Consider the following 18,915-nt stretch of genomic DNA (forward strand, 5'->3'; position numbering starts at 1 on the left):
ACATACCCAGGTAATATATATACACACACACTGCGGACAGCTCCGGGAGGACATCACACAGGCACGGTGACAGGCGGCACATACCCAGGTAATATATATATATACACACACACTGCGGACAGCTCCGGGAGGACATCACACAGGCACGGTGACAGGCGGCACACATACCTGGGTAAATATATATATATATATATACACACACTGCGGACAGCCCCAGAAGGATACCACACAGGCACGGTGACAGGCGGCACACATGGCGCTGTCAGCTGGGCTGCACACAGGGCATGGCAGCTCCTCTCCCTGCCCCCGCACCTGCACAGGTGACATGCTCTTGTCATGGAGGTGACACAGGCAGCAGCTGCCATGCTGGCCACCACACACGGGCACTCACCTCCAGCAGATGACGTTGGTGACAGGCTGCCCCTTCCTGCCAGGCCTCTGCAGCAGGGGGCAAATAAGGGGCACAACAAAGAGCAATAAACCCTTTATGGCTTCCCTCTCATGCTTGTTATTGTTGTGTTTGCTGGCTGTTGTGATGTCCTGGCAGCAGCCGCCCCTCCTTCCACGGCTCCTCTAGGCTGGCACCGGGGTCTCCGTGTCTGGCTGCATAGGAAGGCCGTGCAGTGCCCACATAACCTGTTTGCCCCCTGCGGGTCCGGTCGCTTAGAGGATAGGGGGCAGGTAATGCAGCTGGCTGGCTCAGGCCTGTGCTTGCTCCTAGATTTCCCAGCTACCCCTGCCTCTCTCTTCTTAGTGGCTGTTTTCCTTCCCTGGGTTCCACAGCCAGATCATGGAGTTTCCTGTTGCGCATGCGCGCAGAGGAGCGAAGGGCAGCCCTGGGGATTCCGTGCCCACAATACACAATCCGCACTACGGGAGCCGGGAGGGCAGCTGCGGCCGCCATTTTGGTTGTGGGCAAATGCGTAGCGTTTTCGCTTCTAACCTTCTTTACTACCAGCGTCAGAGGGATTAATGACCTATCGTGGTCCGCCATTAGCGCTTTTGCTTTAATATAGTATCGGTGTTTATTAGTTGTGTGGCGCGGTCACTATCAGCACAAAATGGCTGGTGACATAAACAAGTATCACAGGAGGGGAGTGACAGGCGGGAGAGCAGGCCGTGCCCCTGACTGACATGGAGCGCGGCTCCTGTGTGTACAGCGGCCACTCGCCACATATTACCTCAGCGCCGGAGTGTGGAGCGCACACTATGGCTGACCCTGCCGTCCTCTCCTTCCAGAGCAGCTTTATTTCCGTCCCCATCGCCATTGCCAGGACAGTCATAGTCTTGAATGACACCATATATTGTACTAAAACACGGAGGAAAATAGGATTTTTTTTGTTGGTGTTGTGTGGTAAAAATGCCGGAAACACAATTCTGCAGCTCCGTGCGATTATGGCGAAACCAAACCGCTGTCACTTGGTATTATTATTCTAGTGACTTCAAAATACTGAATTTGCGAAAAAAAATGATTGGTGTCGCCATTTTCTGAGATGGTACAATGTTATGTTTTAATAGTTGTGTATTGGATATGTGTGTGTATATATATATATATATATATATATATTTCTTTCCAATGAGGGCAGTGTTAGGCTACTTTCACACTTCAGGTTTTCGGCGTCAGGCGCGATCCGGCAAATGTTTAGTAAAACCGGATGTGACGGATCCGGTTTTCTGCCGGATCCGTCTTTTTCTTGACAGACAAAACCGGATCCGTCTCATCCGGTTCATCCGTTTTTCTATCCGTTTTTCGACGGATTACGCCGGATCCGGTTTTTAAAATTGACCCTTGTGGCCTTCCGAACGGGATTGGCTACTGGAAAACTATATATAGCATGTTCCTACAGCCCTTCTTTGACAGGTTGTAGAGGAGAAAGTGCAGGTTGGAGAGAAGAGCAAGTTACTGGCGAAGATGGATGTTGTCATTGGAAATATTTTGAAGAATTTGGCGGATTTTATAGCGGAGGCGAATCGTTTGAGGGTGATTGTTCTGGAGAAGGAGAGAGCGAGACAGCAGCGCATCAGGCATCGTAGACGACGTTTGTGGATCCACCCCATCACAGCCAAGAGAATGACGCGTGGGGTCTATTCTACACTCTGCATGGACCTTCGACGAAACCCGGATAAATTTTTTGGATATGTTCGGATGAAAATGGAGAATTTTGATTACTTGGTGGAGCGCATTGCACACCTCATAAGAAAAGCGGACACCTATTGCCGCTTCTCTGTTTCACCCGCAGAGCGTCTGATGGTGACTTTAAGGTAAGCCACATTTATTGGATATGCTCGCATCAGAGCACACTTTCACTGCAATCTTGTTGGTGGTAGTTTGTATCTCCAAGTGTTATAGCTCAGTTTTGGTATGTAATGCTGTGATTTAAAACTAATTGTTTTTTAATTCCCCACAGATTTCTTGCAACTGGAGAATCCCTTTCGTCACTGCATTTCCAGTACAGACTTGGGATTTCCACCATATCTGGAATAGTGAAGTACACATGCCGTGCACTGTGGGACTCCTTAGCTGAAGAGTTTTTACCAGAGCCCACAACAGAGAGGTGGATTGAAATTGCTGACAAGTTTCAACAGATATGTCAGTTTCCCAACTGCTTGGGCGCTGTGGACGGGAAACATATCCGCATTGTAAAGCCAGCTGGATCGGGATCGGAATATTTCAATTACAAGAAATATTTTTCAATTGTCCTCATGGCCATCGCTGACGCGGAATACAAATTTATTGCGGTTGATATTGGGGCCTATGGCTGCTCCAATGACTCTCAAGTTTTCAAACTGTCTGCCATGGGGCGTAAACTGTATGGAAACACCTTCCAGTTCCCACCACCTAGACCGCTGCCGCAAACATCTGGTCCACCTATGCCATTTGTCTGTGTAGGGGATGAAGCCTTCCAGCTGTCAGAACACCTTTTGAAACCGTACTCTAGCAGAGGATTGACAAGACCAAAACGCATTTTTAATTACCGCCTCACAAGAGCAAGAAGAATGGTTGAATGTACCTTTGGTATTCTGACAGCCAAATGGCGGGTCCTATTGACTGCGATCAACCTCAAGACAGAAACTGTGGACGAGGTGATCAAAGCGTGCGTGGTACTCCACAATTTTGTTATCTGCAAGGAACCCATTTTCTATTGAGGACACCTCTGAAGAAACCACCTTGCAAGATTACCATGACATTACCACTAGAAGTTCTGTGACGGTTTCAGTAATGAGGGACAATTTTGCACTATACTTTATGTCACCTCAAGGCAGAGTACACTGGCAGGATGACAGAGTGTGAAAGATTTGTGCCCAACCAAACTTGTGTACCTTCTGTACCAACAGTATATACCTTTGCCAACCAAAGTTGGCTATCTTGTCATGGTCTCTATTTTTAGCTTTAGGCCACAGGTGTGTACCTGGTTGTGTTTTATGCAAAGTATTTCACCTTTTAACAAAAGTTGTGTACATTGTTAGGAAATCACCAACAATAAACACAACTTGTTAGGTGAAATACTTTGCTTCAAACACAACCAGGAACACAACTGTGGCAAAAAGCTAAAATTTACCCAGTTATATACCTAGTTTTGAATACCATTTCACCTTTTAAATACCCTGTATTTAACCTTTTTCGCCGCAGAAAGAAATGACAGACAACCAGTGTAAAATAATTTAACTTTTATTGAAAAATGTTTTTTTTAGTAAACTTTTTTAAAATTTTAATAAACTTGTTTAATAAAGCTTTGAAACCATAAAACTGGTCATTTTTATTTAAATACACACATTATAAATCTGTGTAGTGTGTGGTGGAAATACTGCTGGAGGGGCTGCGGGACACTTCGACACTGGGAGTGTGGAGAGAGGACTGGGATCGTGGTGGGGAAGGAACAGTTAGAGGTGAAGGTGTGGAAAAAACTACAGAATGGGTGGACATGTGGGAAGCAGAAGAGGTGGTGGGTGGTGGAGTGGAGGGTTGGGCAGGGACTGTAGGAGCAGATGATGTTGATGGCAAGTTGTATGGGGAAGGAGTTTGGTACGGGGCAGGTTGCTGGAAGTGGGGAGATGTCTTGTACGGGGCAGGTTGCTGGAAGTGGGGAGATGTCTGGTACGGGGCAGGTTGCTGGAAGTGGGGAGATGTCTGGTACGGGGCAGGTTGCTGGAAGTGGGGAGATGTCTGGTACTGGGGAGGTTGCTGGTACTGGGGAGTTTGCAGGTACTGGGGAGGTTGCTGGTACTGGGGAGGTTGCTGGTGCTGGGGAGGTGGATGGTGCTGGGGAGGTGGATGGTATGTAATAGGAGGGGGAGGATGGAAAGTGGCTGGAGGGGGTGTAGATGTAATAGGAGGGGGAGGATGGAAAGTGGCTGGAGGGGGTGTAGATGTAATAGGAGGGGGAGGATGGAAAGTGGCTGGAGGGGGTGCAGGTGGAGGAACTACTGTGGTGGGAGGAGGAGGTTGGGAGGTAACTTGCTGGAGAGCAGCGTGGCATGAATGCATTACATGCATCTGCTGGGCAGGAGAGAGCGTTTCCATGCGCTCCACAACAGACCTGAAAAAGGTGTGGTTTGGCGAAGATCTTGCTTCTGAATGCATGGTTTGCAGAAGTGTCTTCACCTCCAGAATGCTGGAGTTGATCTGCTGATAGCCTGCGGAGATTTGCTCTGACAAGACTTTTAGACAGTTCTGGAAAGATGCATTCAGATGCAAGAACTCTGGCGCATAAGTCTTTTCCTGACCCCTCTGCCGCCCAGTACCCGCAGGTGTACTAGAGGTGGCAGGGGCAGAAGGGTGGGGTAAAGGGAAAGCGATCTCCTCACCAGCAGCTTCATGTAATGTAGGCGGCCACGATGCTCCTGTGCTGGTGGATGGGACAGATGGGTCGAATGTGTGGGAAGGCTGGGAAGGTGCAGATGTACCGGGGCGGTCGAAGTGTCCCTCGGTGCCGGTCTCCTCAGGGATCGCCTCAGAAGGGTCCAATCGTGCAGGCTCCCGAGTGCTGCTCACCGTGCTGTGGAATAAAGAGAAAAAAAAACAATTAAAATAGTGACATGGTATGGCCCTGGCTGAAAAAAAAAAGTCACATCTAAACATTTTTTTGTCACATGTGGTGTGTAATATTTACCTTCTGGTGAGCATTGTCTCCCGGAGGAACGACAGGGCTCGTGCGTACTTGTACTTGCTCCTGCGTCCTCCAGATCCACTCGGGGCCCGCATCTCTTTATTGAACTCCTTCCTGAAACGATCCCTCACAGACCGCCACCGCTTCACAATTCTCTCCCCTGAAACGAGAAAGGACAAAGTGGTTAGTATACAACATCAGTGTTTCCCAAACTCCAGTCCTCATGGTCCCCAGGGGTCATGTTTTCAGGATTTCCAAAGTAAATAGAAATCCTGAACACATGATCCGTGGGGACCACGAGGACTGGAGTTCGGGAAACACTGGTTTAAATCAAGCAACCGGTACTGTATATACTTACGCTCTTTAATCTGGGCCCGAGCTTCGAGGTCCTCCCAGCGGTCCACAAGTAGCGAACAGATTTCCTCCCAGAGTCGTCGGGTAACGATCAGGTCAGCGTGGCGTCGGTCAGCCATATTCCAGAGCGGCTCCCTTTCTCTGACGAGAACGATGAGGCGGTCCACATCAATCCCTCCATCCTCACCGTCAGAGTCGGGAGAACGCTGTGAAGGCTGTTAAAGAAAAAGACAAAAATAACATAATTAGCCTCCACAAAAGAAATGAAATAAAAAGTGCAAAAAAACCAAAGCAAAAATATTTATACTTACATGCTGGTGACCGCCGCGTTGCTGTCGCCGACGACCCTGGGAGGCACTGCGAGGACCTCTTGGCCGAGCACGAGATTGGGAAGGCTAGAGAAGAAAACAAAAAATGTTATGTCTTTGGATGTAGGCATTTGTTTGCTGTGTGTGGTCTGCAGAACATTATTTTCTATGTGTTGTGTGTAGTGTGATGTTGTGTTTCTGCGTTTGATGCAAAAAACTTACCAATTGTGAGCCCACTCCAAGTGTCTGTCCATCCCTTCCTTCTTCTTCTGGGAGCTCCTCTTCATCTTGTGGTTCCTGTTTTGAAATAAAAGGCAATGAATACACATATATTACAGAGATGATGGATTTTGGAAATAAAAACTTACCGTCAAACGCTGACGATGCGAGGGAGGGCTCCCAGAAGATGTGCTGTCTTCCTCATGGCCAGACTCCATGGCTGTGGGTGGTGTTTCTGCTGCTGCCATTGCTGCTGCTGCTGCTGCATCTATTGGGCGGCTGTTGAATAAAGAGAAACAAAGGGCCAATGAATATCTTGATATTCCATAGCCCTAGTTTGGAGGAATGGGGGATTTGATAATTACCGTCTCTCATCTGCTGCTGGACTCCCCTCCCGTTGTTCAGCATGCTGCTCCATTTGGGGTGGTGCTGATGGTGCTGCTGCTGCAGATGTCTGCTGCCTTCTCCTGCTCCTGGTTCTTGGCTTGGGTGGCATGTTGGGTGTGGCTGAGGGTCCCATTGTCTTGCTTTTATTTATGTCCTGTGGGCAGAGCTACAGAGCATGCTCAGACCAAAGAAACCGGATCCGGCACATTGCGGCGCTCATAGGCTTTCATTGTATGAAAAAGCCGGACACGCCGGATCCGGCGTGTCCGGCTTTTTCGACGGATACAAAAAACGTTACAGTCTCCGTTTTTTCCAGATGCCGGATCGCGTCACATTGCCGGATCCGGCGAAAATCGGATGAAACGCATGGCCATCCGGCTCGATCCGGCTCTAATGCAAGTCAATGGGGGGGAACCGGATCCGGCATTGCATTTCGACGGATCCGGTTTTAGTCAAAAGCGCCGGATCGCGCCTGAAGCCGAAAAGCTGATGTGTGAAAGAGGCCTTAGTAACAGCAACTTGGATTTGCTATAGGTTTTTATTTTTTCCTACTTTTTATTTATTTTTTTTATTTTATTTTGTCATTTATTGCACACATACAAATCCTTTGCAGGGGCACTTCAGCTGTTAAATATTTGTTACCATTTTTTTATTTGATTTTCCCTATAACCAGGGCTAATACATTAGTCCCCAGTTGTTGGGGCTTATTTTTGCGGGATATGCACTTTTGAGTGACACCATTCATTTAATTGTGTGATAGACTGGAAAACGGAAAAAAGATTCCAAGTGAGTTGAAATTGAAAATAAAAGTTCAATTCCACAATTGTTTTTTTTTTTTGTTTACAATGTTCATCATACAGTAAAACTGACCTGGCAAATATGATTCTCCAGACCGGTGCGATTATGCAAATGCATAACATGGATAGGTTTTTTATTTGTAAGTGGTAAAAAAAAATTCGGAAATTTGTATGAAAAAAAAATGTTGCCTGTGTCGCTATTTCACTGGCTTTCACAGGAGAACTGTCTTTACAAGCACAGAGGTCTTCAGCAGACCCCCAGATGTCAAAGCAACTAGTGATGAGCGAGTATACTCGTTGCTCGGGTGATCTCCGAGTATTTGGATGTGCTCAGAGATTTAGTTTGTGTCGCCGTAGCTGCATGATTTGCAGCTGCTAGACAGCCTGAATTCATGCGGGGATTCACTAACAAACAGGCAATCCCCACATGTATTCATGCAGCCATGGCGACACAAACTAAATCTCTGAGCACGCCAGAATACTCGGAGACCACCCGAGCATGCTCGCTCATCACTAATAGCAACCCATCGGCACGATCACATCATGGGTGGACCAAATTTGTACATATAATGATGTGCCCCCCCTCCGTCACTGGCGCATATTAAATGCCACTTTCAGAGATTGACATTGGTATTTCACAGGCTAACAGTCGCAGGTGGATCTCTCCACCACTGGCTGTTAGAGGCACATGATGGTTGAATAAATCGGCCATCATCTTCCAGTAAAGATGCAGGCTTGGCTTGCGAGTCCATACATATAACGTAATTGTACATCATACAGTTGTGGCCAAAAGTATTGACACTCCTGCAATTCTGTCAGATAATACTCAGTTTCTTCCTGAAAATGATTGCAATCACAAATTCTTTGGTATTATTATCTTCATTTAATTTGTCTTAAATGAAAAAACACAAAAGAGAATGAAGCAAAACGCAAAACATTGATCATTTCACAGAAAACTCCAAAAATGGGCCAGACAAAAGTATTGGCACCCTCAGCCTAATACTTGGTTGCACAACCTTTAGCCAAAATAACTGCGACCAACCGCTTCCGGTAACCATCAATGAGTTTTTTACAATGCTCTGCTGGAATTTTAGACCATTCTTCTTTGGCAAACTGCTCCAGGTCCCTGATATTTGAAGGGTGCCTTCTCCAAACTGCCATTTTTAGATCTCTCAACAGGTGTTCTATGGGATTCAGGTCTGGACTCATTGCTGGCCACCTTAGAAGTCTCCAGTGCTTTCTCTCAAACCATTTTCTAGTGCTGTTTGAAGTGTGTTTTGGATCATTGTCCTGCTGGAAGACCCATGACCTCTGAGGGAGACCCAGCTTTCTCACAGTGGGCCCTACATTATGCTGCAAAATTTGTTGGTAGTCTTCAGACTTCATATAGCCATGCACACGGTCAAGCAGTCCAGTGCCAGAGGCAGCAAAGTAACCCCAAAACATCAGGGAACCTCCGCCATGTTTGACTGTAGGGACCGTGTTCTTTTCTTTGAATGCCTCTTTTTTTCTCCTGTAAACTCAATGTTGATGCCTTTGCCCAAAAAGCTCTACTTTTGTCTCATTTGACCAGAGAACATTCTTCCAAAACGTTTTAGGCTTTTTCAGGTAAGTTTTGGCAAACTCCAGCCTGGCTTTTTTATGTCTCGGGGTAAGAAGTGGGGTCTTCCTGGGTCTCCTACCATACAGTCCCTTTTCATTCAGACGCCGACGGATAGTACGGGTTGACACTGTTGTACCCTCGGACTGCAGGGCAGCTTGAACTTGTTTGGATGTTAGTCGAGGTTCTTTATCCAACATCTGCACAATCTTGCGTTGAAATCTCTTGTCAATTTTTCTTTTCCGTCCACATCTAGGGAGGTTAGCCACAGTGCCATGGGCTTTAAACTTCTTGATGACCCTGCGCACGGTAGACACAGAAACATTCAGGTCTTTGGAGATGGACTTGTAGCCTTGAGATTGCTCATGCTTCCTCGCAATTTGGTTTCTCAAGTCCTCAGACAGTTCTTTGGTCTTCTTTCTTTTCTCCATGCTCAATGTGGTACACACAAGGACACAGGACAGAGGTTGAGTCAACTTTAATCCATGTCAACTGGCTGCAAGTGTGACTTAGTTATTGCTAACACCTGTTAGGTGCCACAGGTAAGTTACAGGTGCTGTTAATTACACAAATTAGAGAAGCTTCACATGATTTTTCGAACAGTGCCAATACTTTTGTAAACCCTCTTTTTTATGTTTGGTGTGAAATTATATCCAATTTGGCTTTAGGAAATTCTTTTTGTGTTTTTTCATTTAAGACAAGTTAAATGAAGATAATAATACCAAAGAATTTGTGTTTGCAATCATTTTGAGGAAGAAACTGAGTATTATCTGACAGAATTGCAGGGGTGTCAATACTTTTGGCCACAACTGTATATATATATATATATATATATTTATACTCTGTATATACTCACGTATAAGCCGAGATTTTCAGCCCATTTTTTTTGGCTGAAAGTCCCCCCCCTCTCGGCTTATACGCGAGTCATATACCGGGGTCGGCAGGGGAGGTGGAGCGGGGGTGTCAGGTCATACTGACCCCCCTGGCGCAATCTCTGCAGTCCCCTTGCTTCTCCCACGTGGTACCGCTTCATGACTTTAATGAGCGGTACCACGTGACTGCTGAAGGAAGGAGCCTGAGACCGGGAGAAGCAAGGCTGCAGAGACCGCGCCAGGAGGGGGTAAGTATATGCGATCCCCGGTCCACCACTGTGGCAGCTCTGTCCTCTGCATCCTCCGGCTGTGATGTTCAGGTCAGAGGGTGCGGTGACTTAGTGCACGCCTTGCCCTCTGCTGTCTAAACATCACTGACAGAGGACCCGGACCCAGGTGAATATTGCCACAGCAGGGGGTCCCAAGCCAGGGGTGACACCGGCACCTGTCCCCCATAGCGTGCCTTTGTCACCACCTGCTCAGGATACCGGCACCTGGCCCCCAGCAACGAGAGGTGAGTATGTCATTTTTTATTTGCAGCAGCAGCATATGGGGCAAAATGTATGGAGCATCTTATGGGCGCATAATCTATGGAACATCGTATGGGGGCATAATGTATGAAACATCTTATGGGGGCATAATCTATGGAGCATCTTATGGGGGCATAATCTATTGAGCATATTATGGGACATAATGTATGGAGCCTCTTATGGTGGCATAATGTACGGAGCATCTTATGTGGGCATAATCTGTGGAGAATTTTATGGGGCATAATCTATGGAGCTTCTTATGGGGCATACTCTATGGAGCATTTTCTGGGGCAGCATATGAGGCATATTATTCTATGGAGAATCATATGGGGCCACAACCATTATGGAGCAGCATATGGGGCATATTATTCTATGGAGCATCCTATGGGGCCATTATTAACCTTTGTGCAGCATTATATGGGGTGTATTTTGTATGGAACATCTTATGGGGCCATTATTAACTTTTGTGCAGCATTATATGGGGTGCAATTTGTATGGAGCATCTTATGGGGCCCTCATGAACTGTATGGAGCATTATATGGGCCTCCTGATTCAATATGGATATTCAAAAATATTTAACCTACTGATGTCTCAATTAATTTTGCTTTTATTGGTATCTATTTTTATTTTTGAAATTTACCAGTAGCTGCTGAATTTTCCACCCTAGGCTTATACGCGAGTCAATAAGTTTTCCCAGTTTTTTGTGGCAAAATTAGGGGGGTCGGCTTATACACAAGTATATACGGTGTGTGTGTGTGTATATATATATATATATATATATATATGGCAATCCCTGACTTATAGTATTTAATCCTTTCATCACTGAGAACTTGTCCATTTTGGTGCCTTCCTTGAATGACACCAATCACTTTACCATATAATGTAGTGAAAATACGAAAACAAATTCCAAAAGTGGCAAAATGGTGAAAAAAATCAGTTCATTACAGCATTCATTATATGGTAAAAATGGCCTGGCAGTATAATTATTTAGGCCAGTTACAATATAGTATACAAAACTTATAAAGAATTTTTTTAGAAATTAGTGGTAAAAAATTATTCAAAATTTTGTAAATAAAAATACTCTATAAGCTGATACACTAGTCATTGCCGGTGGGGAAGTGGGGATGGGGGAGCAGAAGACATCATACTCACCTTCCTGGGGTCATCGCTGCATATCAGTCCCTCCCTGCATCTCAGTCCGGGCGCCGGCATCTCTCTTCCTGTCTTCCTTAAAGTGTTGAGTGGTCACGTGGTACCGCTCATTAACCCCTTCCTGACATCCGACGTACTATCCCGTCCACGGTACCCGGGCCCGTATGACCGTGGACGGGATAGTACGTCTACCGCGATCAGCGGCGCCCACTTGGTGAGCGCCGCTGATCGCGGCCGGGTGTCAGCTGATTATCACAGCTGACACCCGGCACTATGTGTCAGAGGCGGTCACGGACCGCCCCCAACACGTTAACCCCTTGCACACCGCGATCAAACATGATCGCGGTGTACCGGGAGTTAAAGGGAAGCATCGGCAGGGAGGGGGCTCCCTCCGTGCTTCCCTGAGCCCCCCACGGCAGCGCAATGTGCAGCGCTGCTGCGGGGGGGGGCTCCTATCCTCCAGGCCCCCGAATCCAAGATGGCGACGGGGACCTGAGGAAGCTGGCTTCCTCAGTGCCTGCAAAGCGCAGGCAAGAGGAAGTCTGCTTCAATGCCTGTGACAGATTGCTGATCTGTCACAGTGATCTGTGATGTGACAGATCAGCGATCTGTCACAGGACAGTGATGTCCCACCTGGGACTATGTAATAAAGTAAAAAAAAAAATTAAAAAAAAATGTAAAAATAAATTAAAAAAAATCGCCAAATAAATTAGTAAAAAAAAAAAAAAATATTCCCCAATAAATTCATTTTTTGAAAATAATAAAAAAAAAAACAATAAAAGTACACATATTAGGTATCGCCGCGTCCGTAATGACCCGCCCTATAAAACTGTCCCATTAGTTAACCCTTTTAGCGAACCCCTTAAAAAATAAAAATAAAAAACGAAGCAAAAAATAATGATTTATTATCATACCGCCAAACAAAAAGTGTAATAACGCGCGATCAAAAAGACGCATATAAATATCCATGATACCGCTGAAAACGTCATCTTGTCCCGCAAAAAACGAGCCGCCACACAGCATCATCAGCGAAAAAATAAGAAAGTTATAGCTCACAGGATAAAGCGATGCAAAAATAATTATTTTTTATATAAAATAGTTTTCATTGCATAAAACCGACAAAAACATAAAAAAACGACCTAAATGAGGTATCACTGTAACCGTACTGACCCGAAGAATAAAACCGCCTTATCAATTTTACCGCACGCGGAACGGTGTAAACGCACCCCCCCAAAAGAAATTCATGAAACGCTGGTTTTTGTTCATTCTGTGTCCCAAAAATAGGAATAAAAAGCGATCAAAAAATGTCACGTGCCCGAAAATGGTACCAATAAAAACGTCAACTCGTCCCGCAAAAAATAAGACCTCACATGACTCAGTGGGTCAAAATACGGAAAAATTATAGCTCTCAAAATGTGGTGATGCAAAAACTATTTTACAATAAAAAGCGTCTTTTAGCGTGTGACAGCCGCCAAACATAAAAACCGCCATAAATAGTAAGTCAAACCCCCCGTTATCACCCCCTTAGTTAGGGAAAAATAATAAAACTAAAAAAAAAGTATTTATCTCCATTTTCCCGTTAGGGTAAGGCTGTGTGCACACGCTGCGGATTAGGTGCGGATTCATCCGCGCGGATTTTGTAAAATCCGCAGGTGAAACCGCAGGTCAAAAGACCTGCGGTTTTACCTGCAGATTGCTCTGTGGTTTTGTCCTGCGGTTTTTCATCTCCTCAATAGAGGAGATGGCAAACCGCAGGAGAATCCGCAGAAAGAATTGACATGTCAATTCTTTCTGCGGATTGAAAACCGCAGATAATCCGCGCGGAAAATTCCGCACCGTCTGCACTGCGGTTTTTGATTCCCATAGGGAATCATGGTACTGGGGTCCGCAGCAGCCAAAACCGCTGCGGAACCGCAGCAAAATCCGCAGCGTGTGCACACAGCCTTAGGGTTAGGGCTAGGGTTAGGGCTAGGGTTAGGGCTAGGGTTAGGGCTAGGGCTAGGGTTAGGGCTCAGATTAGGGTTAGGGGTGTGTTGGGGTTAGGGTTGGAGTTATAATTGGGGGTTTCCACTGTTTGGGCACATCAGGGGCTCTCCAAATGCAACATGGCGTCTGATCTCAGTTTCAGCCAATTCTGAGTTGAAAAAGTCAAATGGTGCTCCTTCCCTTCCAAGCTCTGCCATGCGCCCAAACAGTGTTTTACCCCCACATGTAGGGTATCAGCCTACTCAGGACAAATTGCAAAACAATTTTTGGGGTCCAAGTTCTCCTGTTACCCTTAGGAAAATAAAAAATTGGGGGCAAAAATATCATTTTTGTGGAAAAAAATGATTTTTTTATTTTCACGTCCGAGTGTTATAAACTTCTGTGAATCACTTGGGGGTTCAAAGTGCTCTCCACACATCTAGATAAGTTCCGTGGGGGGTCTAGTGTCCAAAATGGGGTCACTTGTGGGGAGTTTCAATAGTTTAGGTACATCAGGGGCTCTCCAAACGCACATGAAACCCGCAGACCATTCCATCTGCATTCCAAAACGTCACTGCTTCCCTTCCGAGCCCCGACGTGTGTCCATACAGTAGTTTTCTCCCACATATGGGGTGTCAGCGTACTCAGGCCAAATTGGACAACAACTTTTGGGGTCCAATTTCTCCTGTTACCCTTGGGAAAATGAAAAAATTGGGGACTAATTGATCATGTTTCTGGAAAAAATACGATTTTTTTATTTTCATGCCCTGGCATTATAAACTTCTGTGAAGCCCTTGGGGGGTTCAAAGTGCTCATCTCACATCTAGATAAGTTCCTTAGTGGGTCTAGTTTTCAAAATGGGGTCATTTTTGGGGGGTTTCCACTGTTTAGGTACATTAGGGGCTCTCCAAAGGCAACATGACACCCGCAGACCATTCCATCAAAGTCTGCATACCAAAACGTCACTACTTCCCTTCCGAGCCCCGACGTGTGCCCATACAGTAGTTTTCACCCACATATGGGGTATCAGCATACTCATGACAAATTGGACAACAACTTTTGGGGTCCAATTTCTCCTGGTACCCTTGGGAAAATAAAAAAATGGTGACTAAAAGATCATGTTTGTGGAAAAAATACGAATTATTTATTTTCACGCCCGGGCATTATAAACTTCTGTGAAGCACTGGGGGGGTCAAAGTGCTCACCACACATCTAGATAAGTTCCTTAGGGGGTCTAGTTTCCAAAATGGTGTCATTTGTGGGGGGTTTCCACTGTTTTGGTACATCAGGAGTTTTCCAAACGCGACATGGTGTCCGATCTCAATTCCAGCCAAAAACGTCAAATGGCGCTGCTTCCCTTCCGAGCTCTGCCATGCGCCCAAATAGTGGTTTACCCCCACATGTGGGGTATCAGCGTACTCAGAACAAATTGCACAATAACTTTTACGGTCCTGTTACCCTTGGAAAAATAAGAATTGAGGGTGAAAAGATCATTTTTGTGGAAAAAATATGATTTTTTAATTGTATGGCTTTATGTTATAAACTTCTGTGAAGCCCATGGGGGTTCAAAGTTCTCACCACACATCTAGATAAGTTCCTTAGGGGGTCTAGTTTCCAAAATGGTGTCATTTGTGGGGGATTTCCACTGTTTTGGTACATCAGGGGTTTTCCAAACGCGACATGGTGTCCGATCTCAATTCCAGCCAAAAACGTCAAATGGCGCTGCTTCCCTTCCGAGCTCTGCCATGCGCCCAAATAGTGGTTTACCCCCACATGTGGGGTATCAGCGTACTCAGGACAAATTGCACAATAACTTTTAGGGTCCTGTTACCCTTGGAAAAATAAGAATTGAGGGTGAAAAGATCATTTTTGTGGAAAAAATATGATTTTTTAATTGCATGGCTGTATGTTATAAACTTCTGTGAAGCCCATGGGGGTTCAAAGTTCTCACCACACATCTAGATAAGTTCCTTAGGGGGTCTAGTTTCCAAAATGGTGTCATTTGTGGGGCGTTTCCACTGTTTTGGTACATCAGGGGTTTTCCAAACGCGACATGGTGTCCGATCTCAATTCCAGCCAAAAACGTCAAATGGCATTGCTTCCCTTCCGAGCTCTGCCATGTGCCCAAATAGTGGTTTACCCCCACATGTGGGGTATCAGCGTACTCAGGACAAATTGCACAATAACTTTTAGGGTCCTGTTACCCTTGGGAAAATAAAAATTGGGGTGAAAAGATCATTTTTGTGGAAAAAATATGATTTTTTAATTGTACCGCTGTACGTTATAAACTTCTGTAAAGCCCTTGTGGGTTCAAAGTTCTCACCACATATCTAGATAAGTTCCTTGGGGGGTCTAGTTTCCAAAATGGGGTCACTTGTAGGGGGTTTCCACTGTTTAGGTACATCAGGGACTCTCCAAATGTGACATGGCGTCCGATCTGAATTCCAGCCAATTTTGCATTGAAAAAGTCAAACGGCGCTCCTTCCATTCTGAGCTCTGCCATGCGCCGAAACAGTCGTTCCCCCCCACAAATCAGGTATCAGCGTACTCAGGACAAATTGCACAATAACTTTTGCAGTCCAATTTCTCCTGTTACCCTTGGTAAAATAAAAAAAATTGAACCTGAAGTATTTTTTTTGTGAAAAAAAGTTAGATGTTCATTTCTTTTTAAATATTCAAAAAAATTCCTGTGACACACCTAATGGGTTAATAAACTTCTTGAATGTGGTTTTGAGCACCTTAAGGGGTTCAGTTTTTAGAATGGTGTCACTTTTGGGTATTTTCTATCATATAGACCCCTCAAAGTGGCTTCAAATGTGATGTGGTCCTAAAAATAAAATGGTGTTGTAAAAATGAGAAATCGCTGGTCAACTTTTAACCCTTATAACTTCCTAACAAAAAAAAATTTTGGTTCCAAAATTGTGCTGATGTAAAGTAAACATGTGGGAAATGTTACTTATCAAGTTTTTTTGTGTGCCGTATCTCTGTGATTTAAGGGCATAAAAATTCAAAGTTGGAAAATTGCGAAATTTTCAAAATTTTTGCCAAATTTCCATTTTTTTCACAAATAAACGCAAGTTATTTGAATGAAATTTTACCACTAACATGAAGTACAATATGTCACGAGAAAACATTGTCAGAATCACCGGGATCAATGGAAGCGTTCCAGAGTTATGACCTCATAAAGGTACAGTGGTCAGAATTGTAAAAATTGGCCCGGTCATGAACGTGCAAACCACCCTTGGGGGTGAAGGGGTTAAAGTAATTAATATGGACGCATCTCCGCTCCCATAGGCGTGGAGCACATATTCATTACTTTACAGACCAGTCTCCAATCTCCCCTTCATCTCTAAACTTTTGGAACGCCTAGTTTACTCCCGCCTTACCCATTACCTCTCCAATCACTCCCTCCTAGACCCTTCACAGTCCGGCTTCCGACCCCTACATTCGACTGAAACTGCACTCATCAAAGTGACCAATGACCTTCTGACAGCAAAACGTAACGGTGACCACTCTCTGCTCATTCTTCTCGACCTTTCTGCAGCTTTCGACACTGTTGACCACCGTCTCCTACTCTCTAGGCTCCAGTCACTGGGCATTAAGGACATCGCTCTGTACTGGTTCTCTTCCTATCTCTCTGACCGCTCCTTCAGTGTTTTGTTCGCTGGCGTCACGTTATCTCTTCTTCCTCTCGCTGTCGGGGTACCTCAGGGCTCAGTCCTTGGCCCCCTTCTCTTCTCTCTCTACACGGCCCCAGTTGGACAGACCATCAGCAGAATTGGCTTTCAGTACCATCTTTATGCTGATGACACACAGCTATATACATCATCCCCTGACCTTACCCCCGCTGTACTACATTATGCCAGTGACTGTCTGTCTGCAGTCTATCTGAAACTTATCCTCTCAAAAACTGAACTTCTTCTGCTCCCACCATCCACTAACCTCTCTAAATCTGACATTTCCCTCTCCGTGGGTGGCACCATAATAACACCCCGGCAGCAGGCACGCTGTCTTGGTGTTATGTTTGACACCAATCTCTCCTTCACATCCCATATACAATCTCTTGCCGCCTACACCTAAAGAACATCTCCAGAATTCGCCCTTTTCTCACCATGGAAGCAACAAAAACCCTCACTGTCGCATTGATCCACTCCCGCCGGGACTACTGCAATGCCCTATTAATTGGCCTCCCCGCTACTCGACTTTCCCCTCTCCAGTCCATACTTAATGCAGCAGCCAGGGTCATCTATCTGGCTAATCGGTACTCGGACACATCCGCTCTTCGCCAGTCCTTACATTGGCTGCCCATTCATTACAGGGTCCAATTCAAAGTACTTGTTCTCACCCACAAAGCCCTCCACAGTGCGGCACCCCCCTACATCTCCCTCATTTCTCTCTATTGGCCTAGCCGACCGCTGCGCTCTGCAAACGACTTTCGACTAACCTCTGCCCTAATCCGCACCTCCCACTCCCGACTCCAAGACCTCCCGTGCTGCGCCAATCCTCTGGAATGCTCTACCCCAAGAAATTAGGACTATCCACAATTTGCACAGTTTCAGGCGCTCTCTCAAAACACATCTATTCAGAGCAGCCTATCACGTTCACTAATCAGTCATTCTATGTGCAAGTGTGAGTATGTAGCCCATTCACTATCTCTGTCCCCCACCTTCTCAAGATGGCTGGATCATCATTGTAAATACATCATTGTAAATACACACCTATACTTTGTATCTCCCCCTCATTGTAGATTGTAAGCTCTCACGAGCAGGGTCGTCTTACTTTACTTTAATTACTGTATTGTTAACGTTGTTACTTATGACTTGTGTTTTGAAAATCAAACTGTAAAGCGCTGCGGAATATGTTGGCGCTATCTAAAGATTATTATTATTATTATTTAATGAGCGGTACCATGTGACCACACAGCACAGGAAGGAAGACAGGAAGAGAGATGCCGGTGCCCGCCCCGGATGGAGATGCATGGACAGAGATGTAGCAGCGCTAGGAGGGTGAGTAGCACTGTGGGAGGGTGAGCCATGCGATATTCACCTGTCCCCGTTCCACCGCCGGGCTGTGTCTTCCGGGTCATCTGGCTGTGTCGTTCAGGTCAGAGGGCGCGATGACGTGTTTAGTGTGCGCCGTCTACCTGAACCGTCACTGCAGAGTGCCGGCGATGCTGAGGAACAGCTGTCAGCGTCGAGTGGTGAGTATGTCATTTTTTTTTAATCACAGCAGCATTATGTGCGGCGTATTTTAATATGGAGCATCTTATGGGGCTACCATTAACCTTTGTGTGGTATTATATGGGGCATATTTTAATATGGAGCATCTTATGGGACCATCATAAACCTTTGTACAGCATTATGTGGGGCGTATTTTGTATGGAGAATTTTATGAGGCCCATGATGAACTGTATGGAGCTGTTACACCGCTCCGCCATACTCACCCGGCCTCCGCTCCCACGCCGCAGTCGGCCTCCGTTCCCACACCGCAGCCTCTCTCCACCCGACGGCCGCGGCGGTCACCTGAGACGGGCTCGTGACCGATGCCTTCCCTGCATGCTATGCGCATGCGCCATAGGCCGCGGCCGCGCCTCCTTCCTGCTTCTTATGCTCCGGCTGTGCCT

General features: G+C 45.9%; 1 protein-coding gene across 1 annotated transcript in view; it reads right to left on the reverse strand.

Moving 5' to 3' along the window:
* The window catches only part of MBD6 (methyl-CpG binding domain protein 6), a 118,089-nt gene extending 117,173 nt beyond the window's left edge, over positions 1-916 (reverse strand). The window contains exon 1 of the mRNA XM_073576819.1: positions 392-916. The gene's annotated coding sequence lies outside the window, so the exon portion shown is untranslated. The remainder of the gene's footprint in view (positions 1-391) is intronic.
* Positions 917-18,915: the final 17,999 nt, after the last annotated feature.

The sequence above is a fragment of the Dendrobates tinctorius genome, unplaced genomic scaffold (genome assembly GCF_039654945.1).
Source record: "Dendrobates tinctorius isolate UK_male_01 unplaced genomic scaffold, ASM3965494v1 ptg000051l, whole genome shotgun sequence".
In the NCBI taxonomy this organism is placed as follows: Eukaryota; Metazoa; Chordata; class Amphibia; order Anura; family Dendrobatidae; genus Dendrobates; species Dendrobates tinctorius.